A 19,156-nucleotide genomic window follows, 5' to 3' on the forward strand; every position below is an offset into this window, starting at 1 on the left:
CATGATGCTGAAAAATGTATTTTCTGGGGCACCTGGGTGGCTCAGTCGGTCAAGTGTTTGACTTTTGATTTCAGCTCAGGGCATGACCTCAGGGTCATGAGATTGAGCCCAGTGATGGGCTCTGCAACAATAACAAAAGTGTTTTCTTCTGACCCAGGCTATTATTAACAACACAAAAGAAGCTAAGGAGCAGGTCAGTCATCTTTTGTCTCATCAACAGGGTGGATATTTTTCAGAAAGTTTGTTTTCAATTGGTGTTTTCATTTTTGATTGCCTTAATCAGGGAAAAGACAGCCTTTCTAAATGAAACACCCCCACCCAGTCTTACCAGAATTAGGAAAGGGAAATACTTTAAAATTTAAAAGGTCAGAGCTTAAAAAAGAAGGTAGTTAAAATGCTAACGTATTAAAGGATGTGTTCATTAATCCACAATATGTACTTGCAAGAGAATTTGTAGGTACCGACTTGGGAAAGCCTAAGAAGAAGTTTCACAAATGTACATTAAAATACGTTTAATACGTGCTCTCTGCTCCCTCCCCCTTCAGTGGATCCCCACTTGGATCTTTTGATTACATGTACCAACTTCTTTAGACTAAGACTGGGGAAGTGGCTTCAGAGACCTCATCATCTGTAAATAAGACTCTGCCAGTGCAGTGAGCATCCCTTTCCTTCTTCAAGGGACCACACAGTGGGAGAGGAAGGATGAGCTGTCAAAGGCGGTTTGGTTATGAAGGGCATGCAGTCCATGCTAAAGATTTTGACTAATTTTCTATAGCCAAGAGCAAATATTTGAAGGATTTTAGCAGAGGAGGAAGAAAAGCAAATTCATCTTTTAGAAATCTGACTGGGGGTCGTGGCGAGGAGGATGGTAGTTGGGCATGAATCTGGGAGCAGGAGCCCAGTAAGGAAGTTACTGCAGGAGCTGACTCCCATCCCAGGTTCATGTTTAGTGTTCTCTGGACAGAGGCTTAAGTCTCTCCCCCTAGCAAATACTTTGGAGATAAAGAAGTCACAACAGTTGAGAGACAAAGCTAATTCATCATCTTCACTCTTTCCTGAAACCCTGATCCCATTTCTCTTCAAGGTTTGTAGAAAGAAAATCTTCACTGGTATTGCCTTTCTCTCTATTTGTTCCAAGATCGGTTCTACCAATGTGAAGTTTAGTGCCTTTGTTTGTTTTAATAATCAGCAGAATTGGGAAATCTCACTTTGGGACATGGCCCGGCCCTTCTTCATAACCTGTTCCTCCCAGCAAACTTGACTAGCTTATTAAAATAGGTAGGAAGAGGCTTTTCTGTGAGACTTCCTTTTTTATCTGAAGTGTAACAAAGGCAATGTGTTTCAAGAACTTGACTGTGCTCCCCTAGCAGGTGAAACCTGCCCTCATCTCCTGCAGCTGGTGGTGCAGGTTCCTTGGGGAGGGCGTTTCGGGTCTTGGCCTGATGCCTAAGGGTGTTGAGTCTGGGGTCAGCTGGCTCTTTTCTTGGGATAGAAAAGAATTGGAATTTTGGGTATATGAAATTCTTAAGCATGTCCATATCACTGGGGATTTGTCTTCTTATTTTAGGAATAAGTCTAATTTCAGTGTGAGTGCATTGAGGGGTAGATGATATTTGAAACCAGATTTCCTCTCTAATTGACACTTCAGGTTGGAAGGAAATTGGGCTGGGAACCTAGACAGCTAAGTTTTAAATGTACACCATTACTAATTTAAATACAAATTAAATAAAATTTTACAGCACATAATTTTTATTCTCATTTTTGCAGTTGATTTTATTTCTTTGATTTCTCTTTTGATTTTAATATAGAGACCTATCTCAGAAAATCTTCCCATCCACCTATCCATGTCTGTCTGTTTTTCTCTTCCCACAATGTCGCTGGCTTGAATGTCCTCAAGGGTTTTTTGTTTGTTTGTTTGTTTGTTTTTTTGAGCCACTCTTTTAGAAAAAAGGCTTGAGATTTCACCTCATACACCTTTGAAAGAACTCCAGAGCTGTCTCACATCTCCAAGGGGATAGGATGCGGGTATGTTAGTGTGTCTACCTTGGTGGGTATGTAGCAGTCTACATTGGTGATTTAATGTACAGGTATGGACAGATGTTAGCCCCAGATCACCTGGGATTGAATCCTGATCTGCCACTGCTTGTGTGATCTTGGTCAAGTTACTTCTTTGTTCTGTCTTAAAAATAGAATAATTATTGTATTTGCCTTTATAAGCTCGTTTTGAGGATTAAATGAGTTAATAACTTAAAGCCTTGTTTTGAGGATTAAGTGAGTTAATAACTTAACGCCTTAATACATGAAATACTTAGCATTGTGCCTGGCATTCAGTGAACATTATGTAGATGTTTATTATCTTTTCACAGCTCATTTTTCCATGATTCACTGGTTCCCACCCCCTATAGGCTGGCCTGCTTGTTGCTGCCATGCCCTGTTCTACATTGTTCTGCCCTGTGCCACACACCAGCCTTCTTCTTTATTCTCCTGAAGGCATTGCACGTATAAGGCTGTTGTGAGTAATAATAACTTCTAATAATAATAGCTAACATCTACTGTACCAGCACTGTTATAAGTACTTAGTATCTATCAGCTCATTTAATTGTCATACAGGCTCTATAAGAGAAATATGATCGTTATCCTCATTTTACAGATGAAGAAACTGAGGTGCAGGTAGGTTCAACAACTCATCCAAGGTTACCCAGTTAGTAAAGAGTGAAGCTAGGTTTTCAAGCATTGTGTACTTACCATTCTCCTGGCCCTCGGTTAGATGAAGAAGCATCTTTTTTTTTTTTTCTTCCCATGAATGGTATCCCGAGAGTATTCTTCTCATCTGGGGCATCAAATTCTTTATCACTGCTATTCCTGCTAAAAGGGGTGGGGCACAGAAGGAGGGAGAAGGATTCTTAATGTGTAATACAGGATAAGCCTAAGCATTGAGTGAGGCTCTCCACGTATGTTCTCTCAGGAATCCTCACAACCACACTTAATTACTATTATTGTCATTTTTTAGGAGAAGAGGCCAAGTTTCAGGAAGGTAAGGACTTGACCTCAGGTTACACTGCTCATGAGCTGTGAAGAAACTGTTTGAGACAGGTCCATCTGGCCCCACCGTACTCTAGAGCATACTCTTTTTACTATACCAGCCTGGCTTCCTCAGAGTCAACCCTGAGCCTTTATACCCTCAAGCACTGCATGCTGTGAATTAGTTCAACCGATGACTTTTCTTTTGGTAGATCTCTTCTCCTTTTTAACCTCTCTGATTTAGCTTTTCTTTTACACTGCTTCAAATATATGAATAGACATGAGTGTTTATAATGTTAATGTTAGGTAGGAGTAGCTAATGGATTAAGAATTCTTTTTAAAATATTTAATCTCATCATTCCAAAGGACCATATATGTAGGATCGGTAAGTAGCACTAAACTTTGTTCATCTCAATAACACCCTTCTAGTATTATTAGATGTTAAAGTATAGCATTTAACACCTTAGATGGGAAAAGTGTGTGTGTGTGTGTGTGTGTGTGTGTGTGTGTGTGTGTGTTGCACATAGGTACCATGTCTCATGAAGTTTTCTGTGGAGTAGGACTATCAGAACCCTGTCAAGGTCAACTCAAATCAGCTACCCCATTGAGCTGCAGTACTTGCTGTGCCAGATTATTTTGGCAATGTATTTTAAGGGTTTGTATCCTATAAGGACTTGTAGCACATAATGAAGATAGTCTCTAAGCTTAAGTTTTTTCATGGATGATCAGCTTAATTTCAAGGCAGTTATTGGATTCATGTTCACATCGTTGGTGATGGGATGCTTGAAGAACTCTGGATTGTCTGCCTTTAAGCCATCCACTTAACTTTTGGGTTTCCAGAACTTACTGGTTGGCAATGGTCAGCTTCCAGGAACTGATGGGTTGTAGTCATTGCTTTTATGTTAATGTGCTCTAAAAGTGACTCTCTTTAAGCTTTCTGATTTCTATGTGGAAAAGAAAGTGTTAAGGCAAACTGCTGTATACAAATTACCACAGATTTCACGGCTTAAAACAATACCCATTCATTATCTCACAGTTCTGTAGTTAGGAGTCTGAGTGCACTTGACTGGCTTCTGTGTTGCGTGGTCTCACAAGGCTAACATCAAGGTGTCCTGGGAGATTGTACATGGAAAATATTTTCACCTCTCTAAGCTAGAGATTATACAACCACTTTAAGGACAATCCAAGGCCACTTGATATTAATATCAGAAAACCTGGCTATAGAGATTTGAGAGGATGAGCATTTTGATTTTCCATTTAATTTAGTACTATTGAGTTTCAGTATTTATTCATGTAACATAATTTCTTCTTGTAGTCAGCCAGCAGGCCATCTTTTCCCCGACTAAAGCGCTTCACTGAGAGCATATCTGAATTGGGCTTTCAGCTCTGCCGCTTGAACAAATGATTTTTCCCTGTCTCCATTTCTCTCTCTAAAGATAATATTGATACTACCTTTTTTACTCCTTATGTATATTTCATTTTGCAAAATGCATGCTCAGCAGAGGCCCAGTGGATGGTATAGAGCTTTTGATCTCACTTTCTTTCTTCTGAAACCAGTGTTCATCTCAGATTTTCACACTGGGAGAAGTATTCTCTTTGCAAGGTGGCTGTGCACGCCTCATCTCTTCCTTCCATCAATCCTTTGGATACCTGGTACAATAACATGTAACATTTGCATTGCATGTTATAGTTTACAAATGGAACATGACCCATTCAGTGTCTGCAATGGACGTAAAGTTTATATCTTACCCCACCCCGCAGACCCTGCCACAGACACTGTTCCAAGGGCTTTACATTTAATAATTTAGTGTGTTGAATTTATGTGTTGAAATTCTAACCCCCAACGTGCTGACATTGGGAGGAGGGGGCCTTTGGAAAGTGATTAGGTCATGAGGGAGAGACTTCGTAAATGGAATCTTTATAAAGGGAGACCCCAGAAAGATCCTGTGCCCCTTCCGCCATGCATAGCTACAGTGAGAAGATGGCCATTAATGAGGAAGTCGGTTCTCACTAGACATGAAACTACCTGAGCCATGATCTTGGACTTCCCAGCCTTCAGAACTGTGAGAAAAACATTTTTGCTGTTTATAAGCCACCTAGTCTGTGGGACTCTGTTAGGGAATCCCAAACGGACTAAGAGAGTATCTTATTTGATTCTTTCTAAAATTCTGTGGGGCTGGGGTGGGAGGCACCTGGGTGGCTCAGTCGGCAAGCATGTGACTCTTGATCTCGGCTCAGGTTTTGATCTCAGGGTGGTGAGTTCAAGCTGCATGTTGGACTCCATGATGAGTGTGGAGCCTACTTAAAAATAAAAGAAAAAATAAAATTTTATGAGGTGGATATTGTTATTATTCTATTTTACAGATAGGATGAGTAAGATTTGGGAATTAAATGATTTGTTCAAATTCACCTAAGAAACAGAGCCAGGAGTGGCACTTAAGTTTCTGACTTCAGATGCAGTGCTATTTCTACCTCATCTCAGCTAAGCAACACCAGGACACAGAAGCATATAAGGACTCAGCTGCATATAAAACCAATTTTAGATATGAGGAATGACTTCAGTTTTGGATCATTGTCCTTCTTATGCTCTTTCAACTCTAATTTTTGGCCTTTTGATTTTTCTTCTCACACTTTATTTGTGGAATCCAAATCAGCATGTTGGCATTGTCCTGCGTGACTATCAATATCTACCCTGGGGCACAGCCATGCCTGTTGTGGAAGAAAGTGACTGACGCCAAAGGCTATCTATAATGCCACCTCCTTGTCAAAAGGCAGTTGTTCTATTTTCATATTGGCCTCAAATGTTTATAGTTCACAGGTTTTAATTGAAGTGTGAAAAGGGAGGGGACAGGTATACAGAGTTCTCTAAGATTTGTAGCTTTGAGACTGTGAATCTCCTTAGAGGATGATTAGCATAAGAATGTATGAACAGGGGATCCCTGGGTGGCTCAGCGGTTTAGTGCCTGCCTATGGCCCAGGGCGTGATCCTGGAGTCCTGGGATCGAGTCCCACGTTGGGCTCCTTGCATGGAGCCTGCTTCTCCCTCTGCCTGTGTCTCTGCCTCTGTCTCTCTGTGTGTATCTCTCATGAATAAATAAATAAAATCTTTAAAAAAAAAGAAAAGAATGTATGAACAAAATTTTCTAAATAAATCCAGGAGTTTACTCATCCTTAGCATTGTCTCCTAATCCCATACCTAATGTAATTATTCATGTATCCATGCATTTCAGAAATAGTAAATTGAATAGCAATGTAGAATAGTGGATAGGAGGTGGGATTCTGAGTTTAGATTGGCTGAGTTGAAATTTAGATCCTGCCACTTATTAGCTGGGTGACTTTGGCAAATAATTTAATTTCTTTGTACCTCATCTATAAAATGAGGATGATAATAGAGCCTACTTCTTAGGGTTGCTGTGAAGATTGATGAATTATTAAATGTAAAGCCCTTGGAACAGTGTCTGTGGCCACTTCTTAAATGGCTCTCAAAGATGTCCTGTGCTAGGGGTGCCTGGGTGGCTCAGTTGGTTAAGCGTCTGCCTTTGGCTCAGGTCGTGATCCTAGGGTCCTGGGATTGAGCCCCACGTGAGGCTCCCTGCTCAGCAGGGAGTCAGCTTCTCCCTCTCCTTCTGCCCCAATTCCCAGAACCTGTGACTGATGAGATATCACTCCCATGACCATGTTATGTAGACATAGTTGACCTAGATATGGACATTATGTGGTGGCCCCAGACTAATCACAGAGAGAACTTTCTCTAGCCGATGGTAGAACAGGAAGTCAGAGAGACTACAGGTGTGAGAAGGACGTGATGTGCATTTGGTGACGATGGAACAGGCCAGGTGAGAAAGACTGTATTCGGTCAGCTTTAAGGAGCTAATAGAGACCCTTGGCTGACAGCCAGCAAGGAAACGGGGACCTCAGTCCCACAGCTGCAGGGCAAGAACATGAATGAGCTTAGAAGTCAATTCTTCCCAGAATCTTCCAATAAGCCCAGCTGACTGATATGTAGACATCAGCCTCGTGAGACCCTGTGCAGAGAACTCAGTCACGCAAGCCTGGACTTCCAAACCATAGAATTGTGAGACAATGGATGGGTATTATTTTTAGCCACCAAGCTTGTGATAATTGGTTACACAGCAATAGAAAACTAATACAGCTACACAAGTGCATAATAAATACTAGGTATCATTATTACATCTGTTTTTAAACATGTTCCATGAACGATGTACTGCATGCAGCAATGGGGAATCAAAGTTGACTAAAATATGGGACTGGCTCTCAAGGATTTATAGTTAGGAAGAGAAACGATTTCATTGTTTTCTGATGTCTAGGCTCTATGGATATCAACTGTTATTGTATTTTATATACATTTCTTCTTTTCTTCCTTGCTTTGGCTCATATCTTTTGTCATAAATATTCATTTTAAAATTTCTCTTATGTTTAGCCAGTGGCTAGATGATGTTTAGCCACCGGCAGCAACTGTTTGCCCTAAGAGAGCTGGGACCAAGATTTATTGGTCGTCTCCTGTGCAGAACCGTTAGGAGCTGTGGGAATCTCCTAGCGTTTGTGCTCAAATGTTGTAAGGCATACAATGGGGACGTCTGTTTCTAACAAAGGATCTATATAATCCTTTATCTTTAGAATCCCCCTCCTGGTGTTCTCAACAGCCCTGAGCACAGAACAATTCCCAGTTTAATCAAACTGGGATACAAAAGGAGCAATGGGGGCTACAGAGTGTGATCCCCTTGAAGTTGGTCCAAGGGGAAGGGACCTTTTGTTACAGAGACAGCTCATTTTAGAGTTCAGTGGCCTGTGACACTTCCCCAGCTGGCAACTCAGCAGGGACCTTCTGATACTTTCCTACACTCAAAAGCCATTTTTGGTGGGCAGAATAGTGAAACGGTCATTAAGGGCTGCTTGATGGGAGGGTTGGGGGTGGAGGGAGGACAACAATAAGAAAACAGTGGTATTAGTGAATATGCCCATAGTGACTTTATGATTTTTATTCAAATATAAGCTGCCTTCATTTTCTGAGTCTTTGTTTTATGATGAGGTTGGTGAATGTTTGTGTATATTTACCAAAGGTCAGGATGATAATATCACTGGATTTTTGTTTACATTCATTTTAAAGGCCCTTGGATTGGAGCTGGGGTGGGCAGGGGGAACCTAATCTGTTCATCGCCCATGATAATTTTGAAGCATCCAGGTCCTTCCTGAACTAGAAACTGGTTTCTTCCTACTGAGATTTGTTTTTTTCAGAGGTAAGACTTGAAAAATTCCAAAAGCTGTTCCAATATCAAAATACATTTTACAGGAACCTAGAGTTGTAGAGGTAGGAAGTGTCTCAGAGTCATCTGATCTCACTCAGCCACACTGAGCACGTGGGCAGGAGTCTCCTCACCACATTCCACGGGGGAGATCATCTAGCATTTGAACAGCCAGGCATTATAAAGAGCAGGAGCTTGGAGACAGAGTTGTTTTTAGATCATTATTCTATTACTTTCTGGCTATGTGTTCTTGAGCAAATTATTTGTCTTTTCTAAGCCTCAGTTTCCTTACTGGATAATGGGATAATAATATCTCATCTTTAGTCTAATTGTGAGGATTAAAATAAATAACCAGTGTGAACTGATGCCGAGTAATTTCTATCCAGTAATATTTTACAATTTCCTGTCCTGTCAGGCTGGGATGGAACTTGGGATGTCCAGGAAGGCAATTAAAAACTTACACAAATCAGGGCACCTGGCTGGCTCTGTTGGTGGAGCATCTGACTCTTGATCTCAGGGTTGTGAGTTTGAGCCCTGTGTTGGGTGTATAGATTACTTTAAAAAATCTTGAAAAAAAAAGAAAAAAGAAAAAAGACTTACCCAAATCAAAGACTTGGTCAGACAGGCAGCATTGACAGTGAAATTTATGAGTAGTTTTTTTTTCTGGGTGTTCATCATTATTTTGTGTTCTTGTTCCTACCATTGTTGTTAATGGTTAGACAAAAATGGTATTATATTGTTTTAATTTGCTTTTCTTTAATCACAAATAAGGATGAATATTAGTTCCATATTTTTGCTCCTTTTAAAATTCTGTTTTGTGGAGTGCCAGCATTCATTTTTCTTTTATTTAATGATTGGTCTTCTGATATTTTAATAATCTGTATCATCTTGTATAGAAATTTCTCTCTCTATATAAAGATGTTAAATAGCCCGAGGCTTTTGTATCTGCTCATATTTTTCTGTCAGACATTTATTTTTTATTTCTAAGGTTTGCACAAAGTTTTGAAATTTTATTTAGTTCAATATGTTGATTTTTTACATTTTAATATCTTCTATCACTTTGAGTTTAGAATTCAGCCCTCCTTCAGACTTTTAATTTCCAATTTTTGTATTTTTTCTTTTGAAATGCTTTTTGATTTACACAAAAGTTGCAAATATAGAGAGTTCCTGTATACTCTTTACCTTGCTTCTCTAAATGTTAACATCCTGCTGCCCAACCATAGCACAGTTGTCAAAATGAAAAAATTAACATTGGTGAAATGCTATTAACTAAACTGTTGACTCAGTTGGCATTTCACCATTTTCCAGTAGTGTTCTCCTTCTGTTCCAGAATCGAATTTGGGATCCCGCTCTCGTCTCATTTAGCTGTCATGTCTCCTTAGTCCTCCTCTCTGATCTGTTAACATTGTTACTCAGCCTTTCCTTGTCTCTCATGATGCTGACACTTTTGAAGAGAATGGGTCAATTATTTTGAAGAATGTCCCTCTGATTCACCTGATTTTTTTCTTATTCAGCAGATTGAGGTTATATGTTTTTGGCAAGAATACAACAGACTTCAGGTCAGTGCCTTTCTCCGTGGATCATAATGTAGGATTCATGATGTCAGTTATGTCTTATCACTGGAGATGTTAACTGTGATCACTTCATTAAGATGGCATCTGCTGCATGTCTCTTCTTGCAAAGTTACTGTATTCCTCTTTCTAATTAATAAATATATTGGAGGGGATATTTTGAGATCTTGCAAATCCTATTTCTCCTAAAACTTATATCTATTCAGTTTAGGATCCATCTGTGGATCTTACCTGTAATAATTATTGCTGTGGTGTTCTAATGGTGATTTTCTAGTTCTCTTATTTCTTCTACTTTTGTCAAATGGACTTCTTCTGTAAAAAAGAGCTATCTCTTCGCCTGAATTAAATAACTTATTAAGTAATTTCAATGTAAACTCCTGGATGGATATTTACTTTGTTATTATGAGTCATCATTTAATGTTGTTACTATTTGTTTTGTTGCTCAAACTGTTCTAGCTTAGTACCATCAGCTCATTTCTACATGTCTCCATCCTTTTAAGAAAAAATCAACTGAGTTCTTTTCCTTCCTCTGATTTTATTTTAAAAGTATATCTTTTGGGGGGATGTCTGGATAGGTCAGTTGGTTAAATGTCCAATTTTTGAGTTTTGATTTTGGCTCAGGTCTTGAGATTGAGCCCTGCATCAGTACTGGGCATGGAGTCTGCTTGAGACTCTCTCTCCCCCTCTCCCCCTGTCCTTCTGTCCACCCTCTCCCCTTCTCTCTCTCTCTCTCAAAAAAAAAAAATTGTTTCTGTTGGGGATGTAAGGGGAAATGGATATAGGTTTAGGTTGGTAAGGTCTCATGGAGGCTTAAGTGTCCAGTTGGGTCTTGTGATTTTGCAAGACTCCCTTGGGGTAGAAGTATCCTCAGACACAGGGAAGCTGAGTGCCCTGAGTTGTATGGTTGTTGCTGTTTAAATCATCTGCTGTGAGTAGGATCTCAACTGTAGCATTGATTCTAGCTTTGGACAACAGGCCTGACACATGTCATCTCAATGATTCTGAAATTAATACATGATAGCAGCGATAGAAATCCCAACTTCTTATTTCTAGCCTGGTACTATTTCTGTGTTCTCAAGAAAGCTTTAGGCTGACTCTGCCACTTCTGAGGATATGCCATCTGGTTGTCTCTCAGCTCTATGGATTTTGAAACATGAGGAAAGATGGAGAGAGTGGTAGCTTCCTGGGCATGTGTAAACTTTATTAAACTGATAATTTTCATTGGAGAAGGCAGTGATACTGCCAAGTAATGAGTGCTTGATGCCTCAGATAAAAATGGATGTTCGCATTAAGAATCTTGGTGTTGGATTGCCTTCTTGGCATCCCAGCACTCAGCTGCTTTCTTCTAGTGGTCACCTGATACATCTGGCTGAACAGTGCCTAATCCCTGTGCTCTTGTCCGTGACTAACCAGAGCTTCTTTTGCTGGATTAGTTTCTAGGGATCACAGGACAGCTTGGCTTCTTCCTTACTGGAGCAAGTGCTATTAATGCCAACCGTAGGGAACTGGGTGTAATGTAATACAGATACTTGGAATCGCTGAGTCACTTCATAGTAATGGTCATGCCCGTGAATGTGAGTGAACAGCATGAAAGTAAAACAGTCTTTAAAGACATTACTAGACTTTTCAGACACTCTCATCTTTCCCACATTTGTGTTAAATGTTTGGCTGTGTAATGAAATCAGGTAAAGAAGAATTTTCTGATATCAAGGATTGAGAGAAGTAAAAGATATTACCCCTGAGATCATATTTGTGAAAGTGGCTTAGATCAAGTGAATAGCCCTTTAATTCTTTATTGCCATATAGATTTTTCTTTATTATTTTATGTTTTGGCAGCTTGTTCATAATTTGAAAAATATATCTACATGTTCACTAGTTACAGATTAATAAGCTCTTAGTTTGAACTATTGAGAAACCACCTCAGTCTGACAGTTTAGACCCTATCTCATGACTAAATATATAAGGTTGAGAGAAGCTCTGGTGTCCACTGCAGGGGTGGAGAGCATGGGACACTGGAGAGGTGAGCTGCTAAACTCTCTTATCTCTAGTTCTTTATCTTTGGTTCCTCTTTTTCTGCAAAGAAGGATCCTAGGCATAAATCCCAATTATCTAAAAAAAAATTATTCTTTCAGAATCTATTCACTAGTTACTGTGTACCAGGCACTGTGCTAATACAGCTGGAAATACACTGGTAAACAAGATGGCCTTGACCTCATGGAACTTAAGGTAGACAGCAGCGCTGCCCCATAGAAATATAATATGCACACACTTAACGTAAAATTTTCTAGTAGCTACATAAAAAAAAAAGCAAAAAGAAGCAGGTAAAATTAATTTTAAAAATATATTTCACTTAACATTTAAAATATTATTGATATTTAAAATGTACACATCTAATATAAAAATAACTAGGGAGATATTTTACATTCTTTTTATTGTATTCAGTCTTCAAAATTTGGTATTTTACACATGTTAAGTGCTCAACAGCCTCATATGCTAGTGGCTACTGGACTGGGCAAGGCAGGCTTGATTGATACACTATACATAATCACACAATAAAAATATTCAGATTATAATGGTAATAAGAGGGAGGAGATTCTACTTACTCAGTACCTGGGAAGAGTCTGGGGTCCTTCAGGTGAGACTTGAAGGATGAGCTGGAGGTGACCAGGTGTGAAGGAAGGTCAGAGTGCTGCAGGCAAAGGGAGCAGTGGTGTGTGGTGCCTTTGAGTTGAAAAAGGAATGAAAAGGAAGCCAATATGCTGAAATTTGTGAGTTAGCGGGAAAATGATGAGACTAAGAACAGGAAAAGAGAAGTCATCCGGACCAGAAGAAATCAGTTTTAGAGGAAGGATACATTTGATTTAAAGAATGTTGACTTGCAGGTGCAAAAAGCAGAGATGTGGGATAGGCAAATGGGAGGGTGGAAGGACTGGAGGTCTAGCCTTCAGGGTTGATGGAGCTGGCAAGTTATATCTTTTGTTGAAGGCCTAATGTCTGAACTTCATTTTGGGGACACTCTTTTGGTGAGTTGCAGACCACAATGGGGAGGGAATCAGGGACATTGGTCAAGTAGCTCAGGAGGGGGAAGAGACAATGAACATAAACTTGTGTTTTAGAGAAGGCCAAAGGTCATGATGGGGAGGTTGAAGTGATAAAGTCTTGGGGCCAAGAGGAAAAGGAATGGAAGATTAAATCAAAGGGGTCGAAGCCTGAGAGAGAGGGATCAAAGTCAACAGGTCAAAAGTGAGGTGATTCTTAGCTGGCTGCCTGTGGCATGGTGGATAGTGTGTGAGCCAGGGTTAAGGTGAAGGTGAAGGGATAACCCTCATGTTACTAATACTTCTACAAACTGACAATTTCAGAGGAGATGACCTAGAGACCAAAGAGAGGCCCTGGAAAATGGGCTAATTCCTCTAAGAGCCAAAATATGCTTCTAAGCCTAGACAGAAAGCTTCCTTGCTTGGGCACTGTGGAAAGTTACCTCCCATGCTCTTAGAATCTGGCAAGTGAAGTGTCTGCTGCTCTCAGCAAGTCTTAAAGAGATGATGATGATGGAAAACTGGTATTTATCTATCAGATGGGGAGATCTCTCCTCCACCCCTCACCAGGAGCAGGCAGGGCATTCCTAGATCACCCAGCCTCTGGTCAACCACCACTAATGTTAAAGCTTCAACTTCATTGTGAGTCACTTAGAGCTTGCTGTGTCCATGCAGGGATCACATGAAGAAGCTTGATTCCTAAGCTCCCAGAGTTTGTGTTCTGACACTTTCACCTGGAATACTGAATCAGCAGTGCTCTCTTGGCGGCTGTGAGAGAGAGAAAGAAGGCAGCAGTTGGTAAGATGGGCAATGAGCCTGTTTGAGGACCCAGTCATGAGCTGGGCACCAACTGCAAGTGCTATAATGAAAAACAAACAAACAAACAAACAAACAAACAAAAACAACACCCTTCTGCAGACCAAGTCCCTTTCAGCAGGAAAGTAAGGTGTGCTATGTTAGGGTAATGTGATGGTGTCCTGTCATGAGAGAGATCCTGGTTTTCAAGGGCAGACATTTTGCTTGGTGATATTTGTGAAAACGTTAATGTCTACTCTTTAGGTCTTAGCTCTGATAATACTCTCCCCTCTCATAATCACAGAAAGTTAAGAATGACAACTGCATGAATAATAAGAGGTAACAATGTATGGGATGGAGTAATCATAAACCAAGACCGGAAGAGTAATTTTTAATCTAGGCTTGTCAAAATAACTGTGTGCCTAAGTTTATTGATGATGTTGCTTACACAGTGATTAAGAGCTATGTTAAATTATTCTGGAACAGTGCAGGCTTAAAAATAATTTAGTAAATTAAGAAAATCAGATTAGGTCTTTGACTGCAAGCCAACCTCTTGGATGACAGTTCTTCAGGCCTTTTGCGGATGGGAAGGGAGAGAGAAAGGGGAGGTGGTAGAGGAGCTTGGAAGCTGCAGAGGACCAGATTGTTCAGGGTTTGGAGGTCATCACAAGGAGTTTGAATTTTATTCTTAGAGTAATAAGAAGCTAGGGGAGTGTTTTACACAGAGGGGTGTTCACAAGATCTAATTTGTGTATTTAGAAGCTTACTCCGGCTGCCTTGAGATCCAGCCATATTGGATCTAGACAGAAAGTCAAGTTCCCATTCTAAATCTGATTGTGTAGCCGGTCAAAGGCCTGATTCCCAAGTGACAGTGGAAACAGGGGGGAAATAACTCACAGAGGCAAGAAAGGAGCAGGACAGGGTTGCACTGTAGCAGGAGCTTCCCCCTGCCCACATTCCTTACTGGCTAGCAAATGCAGCGAGAGTCAAGGAAATCCAGAATATAAAAGATGTCTTTAAAGAGAAGCCATGCTTTAGGAACGGGTCTGAAAAACTTGAAAATGAGATGAAACATGTCAGGTTGGCCATGCCTGAGGGGCTGGCACACCTGTGCCAACAGATTGCCCAGAGCAGGCCCCAAACATTAGTTGCTCAGGACTGTCTTCAGGGCAACTCCCACCCTACAGAGGAGTCAAAGGGGATTTGCCTCCAGAAAGACCATCTGAGACTTGAAGTCCACTTCTTTCACTCTTTGTTGTGATAGACTTCCTCCACCTCTGGGCCACTTGCTCTTCATCCCAGTGGACCAGCATCTCTTCTCCCCTGGCGAGAAGGGATGGGTGCACTGTGCCCTCTTACTGTTTATGCACAGTGGAGACAGAAAGTTCATCTTCGTCAGCTAATTTTATTGCAGAATTTCCTTAATTGCTGAGAGGACATTTCAGGGCATGGGTTTCATGCAAACCTTCTCCTCCTTTGCTTGGAGTCAACGATTAAGAAGCCCCTAATTCTGCCCCTCTGCTTTAGCTAAAGGAAGTCAAGGCACATTCTGATAACCCCTCCGCAGAAGGCTATAATACTGAACTCTTCCTTTCTGTTCAATCCTGACTCCCAAACGATCCAGAGCTGGCCTGGACTTGTTCCGGTGACCTCTCTCTCTCTCTCTCTGCCTCAAGTTTCTGGAGAAGCAAAGTCCATTTAGGTGTGGGCTTAGACTTCAGCTGCAGGCTGCGGTGCTTTCTCTTAATGCTACATGAACCCCAGGCAGTTAGCAGTCTCTGGATTTTGCCCTTGCACCTTGCTGGGCTCACTTTTTTGATGTTTTTTTTCTAAAGGTTACTATTTTTATTTCAAAATTTTTATACTCTATATACATTTTCTAAGTATCTGAACTCCCAAATTTATTAGTATCTCTTTTTAAATATCTACTGTTTTGTTAAAGAATATTATGTGCTATTATCTATCATCTATCTATCTACCTACCTATCTATGGTTAAATGATTTTTATAAAAAGCACTCAGAATAATTTTGAATGTGCATTTTGAACTTTAAATTGAGATGTGTCAGGTCTTTTTACTTTAGCAATTATAGTTAAAAGTAGTTTTAGCTCTAATTTTTAAAAGAGGTAAATCCTAATAATTACGTCCCCATGTGCATTAGTAAAGATGGGTTTTCTATTATTATAAAACAAAGGCTCTTTGGAATTGCCCTCGTGCCATGTATTCTGGTTTGGTTGCAAATACATGGAGGATTAAGGTAGTGGGGAAGCATCGGCGTGGTCCGTGTCTAACATATGCAGTCTTAATAAGCAGGGGAGGGGAAGGAAACAGTATTTGCCTTCAGTCTTGCTAGAGAACTATACTGACTTTTTAGAACTTAGGGAGGACACCCCACTGACCATTCTTGGATCCTTCTCCCCTGCTGCCTGAGTTATAAATTCTCTTGAGGCTTAATTATATATGAAAATGTAAACATAAAAGGGTCATTAGACAGCCTATAACAAGGTCAAAGTGCCTGTAGTCTCTACCTCCTTTTGTTGGATTACATATTAGTGTTTCCTGGTAATGCACAGTGGACTAAGCATTCAGAACCTTTCAGGACTCAAACAGAAAAGCATTTGCAAAGAATTCAATATAATTGGCTTTGAAATGGGCCCATAAGGATATCTCCCTCCTTTTCTTCCCTAAACTCTTGACTTAGAAAAGCAGGTGCTTTTGCAGCCATCTTTCAGTCTTTGTGGGATTTCTGTGCCTGCACTCTTTCCTTCATCTTGATCCACGGCTTTGAACAATTTATGCATCAGTGGAGCCTATTATGGGAGTCTTTTCTTTTTAAAAAATTAAGAACAAAGGGAATACAGTTTGGAGATAATTTTTTCCTTCTTTCTATTCATACGCCTCCCACTTGTCACGGTTTCTATCAAGATGATTTTCCAAAAAAATGTATACAAGCACTCCATGTGCATTGTGGAAAACTTAGAAAATACAGAGTAGCTAAAGAAGAAAAAAGTTACCCCAAATTTTACCACACAGAGGTGACCAGTTCAGTTTACAGTAATCTTTTTTGTTTTCATTTTTGTTTTGGTTACAATTTTCTTTTTTCTTTCTTTTTTAAAAATTCAAATTTAATTTGCCAACATAGAGTATAACACCCAGTGCTCATCTCATCCACAGCAATCTTCTCTTTGGGATCTGTTGGCACATCAACTTCTGTGAACTCCATGAGAGTGCGGTCTACTGTGGGTCTATGTATGGAATTTAATGTTATTATAACCACGGAGAGACAAACTGTTCCTGAAACTAAGGATAGCAGGATGAGAAAGAGGTAACACCACGGTGTAATGTGCAATTAGTGCCCAAGGAAGATGGCACCAGTTGCGCTGTTTGCTGTCCTGTGGAACCACTTGGCTTTGTGAGCACAGAGGAGGTCCCTGTCAGAGCAGTCAACAGTCTGGCTCACACAGGCTGAGCCACACAGCATGACAAACCAAACAGTGTGGGATTTCTATGGGATTGCTTACTGCTTTTTCTTTTCTTCAAAAAGTCTTTGAATTGTTTTCAGTGTCCAGCCTACCTTAAAATTAAAGAAATATTAATGACAACAACTCTGAGCTCTACTACTACTAATTAAGTTGACACAAAAATAAGTGACAGTGGCAAAATCCAATGCTAGTGGAGGTGTGGGAAAATAGATACATTCATATGTTGCTAGTGACTTTTAAATCGCTCCAGTAATTCTGGAGCGCATTTTGTCCAATTATAAGAAGAGCTGTAAACTGATTTTATGCCCCTTTACTCAGCTGTCACTCACATTATGGGATATAGCTTGAGGAAATAATCTAAAAAAAGAAAGCAATTTATATAGAGATGGTTATAGTTTAAATTACGGGTAATCAGGAAAGCCATCATCAAGAGATTCCCCTTCTGTTTTACCGTCCTCAGAAATGTGTTTTATCCACTTAGGAGAGCTTTTCTAAGTAGTGAAGCCTTTGAATGTGACTGACACTGCAGAGGAGAGAAGCCTCTCTTGTTTAAGTGGAAGGATGCAGTTGGTGACTTGCTGCACAGGATAAGCAGCTGATGGCTTTTCTTTAGTCCTGTCAAATTTTCCCAATATAGACACTAATGTTGATTTGAAAAATACTAGAAAACAGAATTAACATAGAGGACATCGTCTTGAACTCACTAGCTGAGACAGACATCTCCTCTCAGTGTACGGGCAGATGTCTGGTCATTGCTTGATCAGCTTATTATTTATCTCTTGGGGCAATATGTTGGAAGCTCTACTATTTAGAAAGCTCTTCCTTATGTTAGAACAAATCAACCTGCTTGCAGCTTCCACCTATTAATTCCGTTTCAGCCTTCTGAGGACATGTAGAATAAATCCAGCTTTCCTGTAAGTCTTCTTTTTTTCTCCCCAGGCTGAAAAGCCTTAGCTCCTTTAGACTTTCCTCAGACATTCAACATATGTTCAACATATGGTTATTTTTTTTTTCTGGAGGCACACCAATTTGTTGATGTGCTCCTTAAAGAATTCAGAATAAAATGACCGCAATACCCTGCGTATGTTCTAGACATTACAGAGAAGGCCTGGTAGGATTGTTCATTCTTGACACCACAATTTCAGGAATATTATGACCTTGTTAGCTTTTATCTATGCCATTTACCTAGATTGTGTGTGTATATAACTAAAACCCACTCATATTTTCATCTGCGTGGCTTGGGCTCTTCTCTATCCTGTAGAATTGCTTATTTGAATCTAAATAGAGTTCCCAGCTCCTCATTTATTCATATGTATTATCTTTTCTTTTTATATATTTTATTTATTTATTAATGAGAGACACACAGAGGCAGAGACATAGGCATAGGGAGAAGCAGACTCCCTGTGGGGAGCCCAATGCAGGACTTGATCCCAGGGCTCTGGGACCACGACCTGAGCCAAAGGTATATCCTCAACCACTGAGCCACCGAGGTGCCCCTGTATGATCCTTTGATGAGGAATAATTTAGATACAGTAACAAACACTAATCTGCATTTTTGTATTTATAAATGCTCGTCTAACTACCACCCAGGACAACATATAGAACTTTTCCAGAATTCCAAGAGGTTCTCTCACATCCAGCAGCTTCTCAAATGTAACCATTATTCTGACTTCAATTACCCTGAATTAATTTTGCCTGGTTGACCTTCATGTAAGTGGAATTGTGCAGTTTCAATTCTCACCTTGGTGTCTGTGAGATTTATTTATATTGTCGAGCAAGTCAGAAGCTTACTCTTTTTATTGCTATGTAACATTCCATAGTATTAATTATACCACAATTTACCTCTCTGTTCAACTGTTTGGTTTTTTAAATAAAGCTACCATGACAATTACAGTATATGACTTTTGGAAGATATGAGTACTCATATCTGTTGGTTATATATTTAGGAGTAAAACTGATGGGTCCTAGGATATGTACCTATTTTGC

At 40.0% G+C, this 19,156-nt stretch overlaps 1 long non-coding RNA gene across 7 annotated transcripts in view; it reads left to right on the top strand.

Moving 5' to 3' along the window:
- Nucleotides 1–19,156, top strand: part of LOC112648508 (uncharacterized) — a 132,002-nt gene that overhangs the window by 16,508 nt on the left and 96,338 nt on the right. For all 7 annotated transcript variants that reach the window (XR_007411886.1, XR_007411889.1, XR_007411891.1 and 4 more), the window contains exon 4: nucleotides 16,863–17,013. This is a non-coding gene — a long non-coding RNA (uncharacterized LOC112648508). The remainder of the gene's footprint in view (nucleotides 1–16,862; nucleotides 17,014–19,156) is intronic.

The sequence above is a fragment of the Canis lupus genome, chromosome 7 (assembly GCF_003254725.2).
Source record: "Canis lupus dingo isolate Sandy chromosome 7, ASM325472v2, whole genome shotgun sequence".
Classification (NCBI taxonomy): Eukaryota; Metazoa; Chordata; class Mammalia; order Carnivora; family Canidae; genus Canis; species Canis lupus.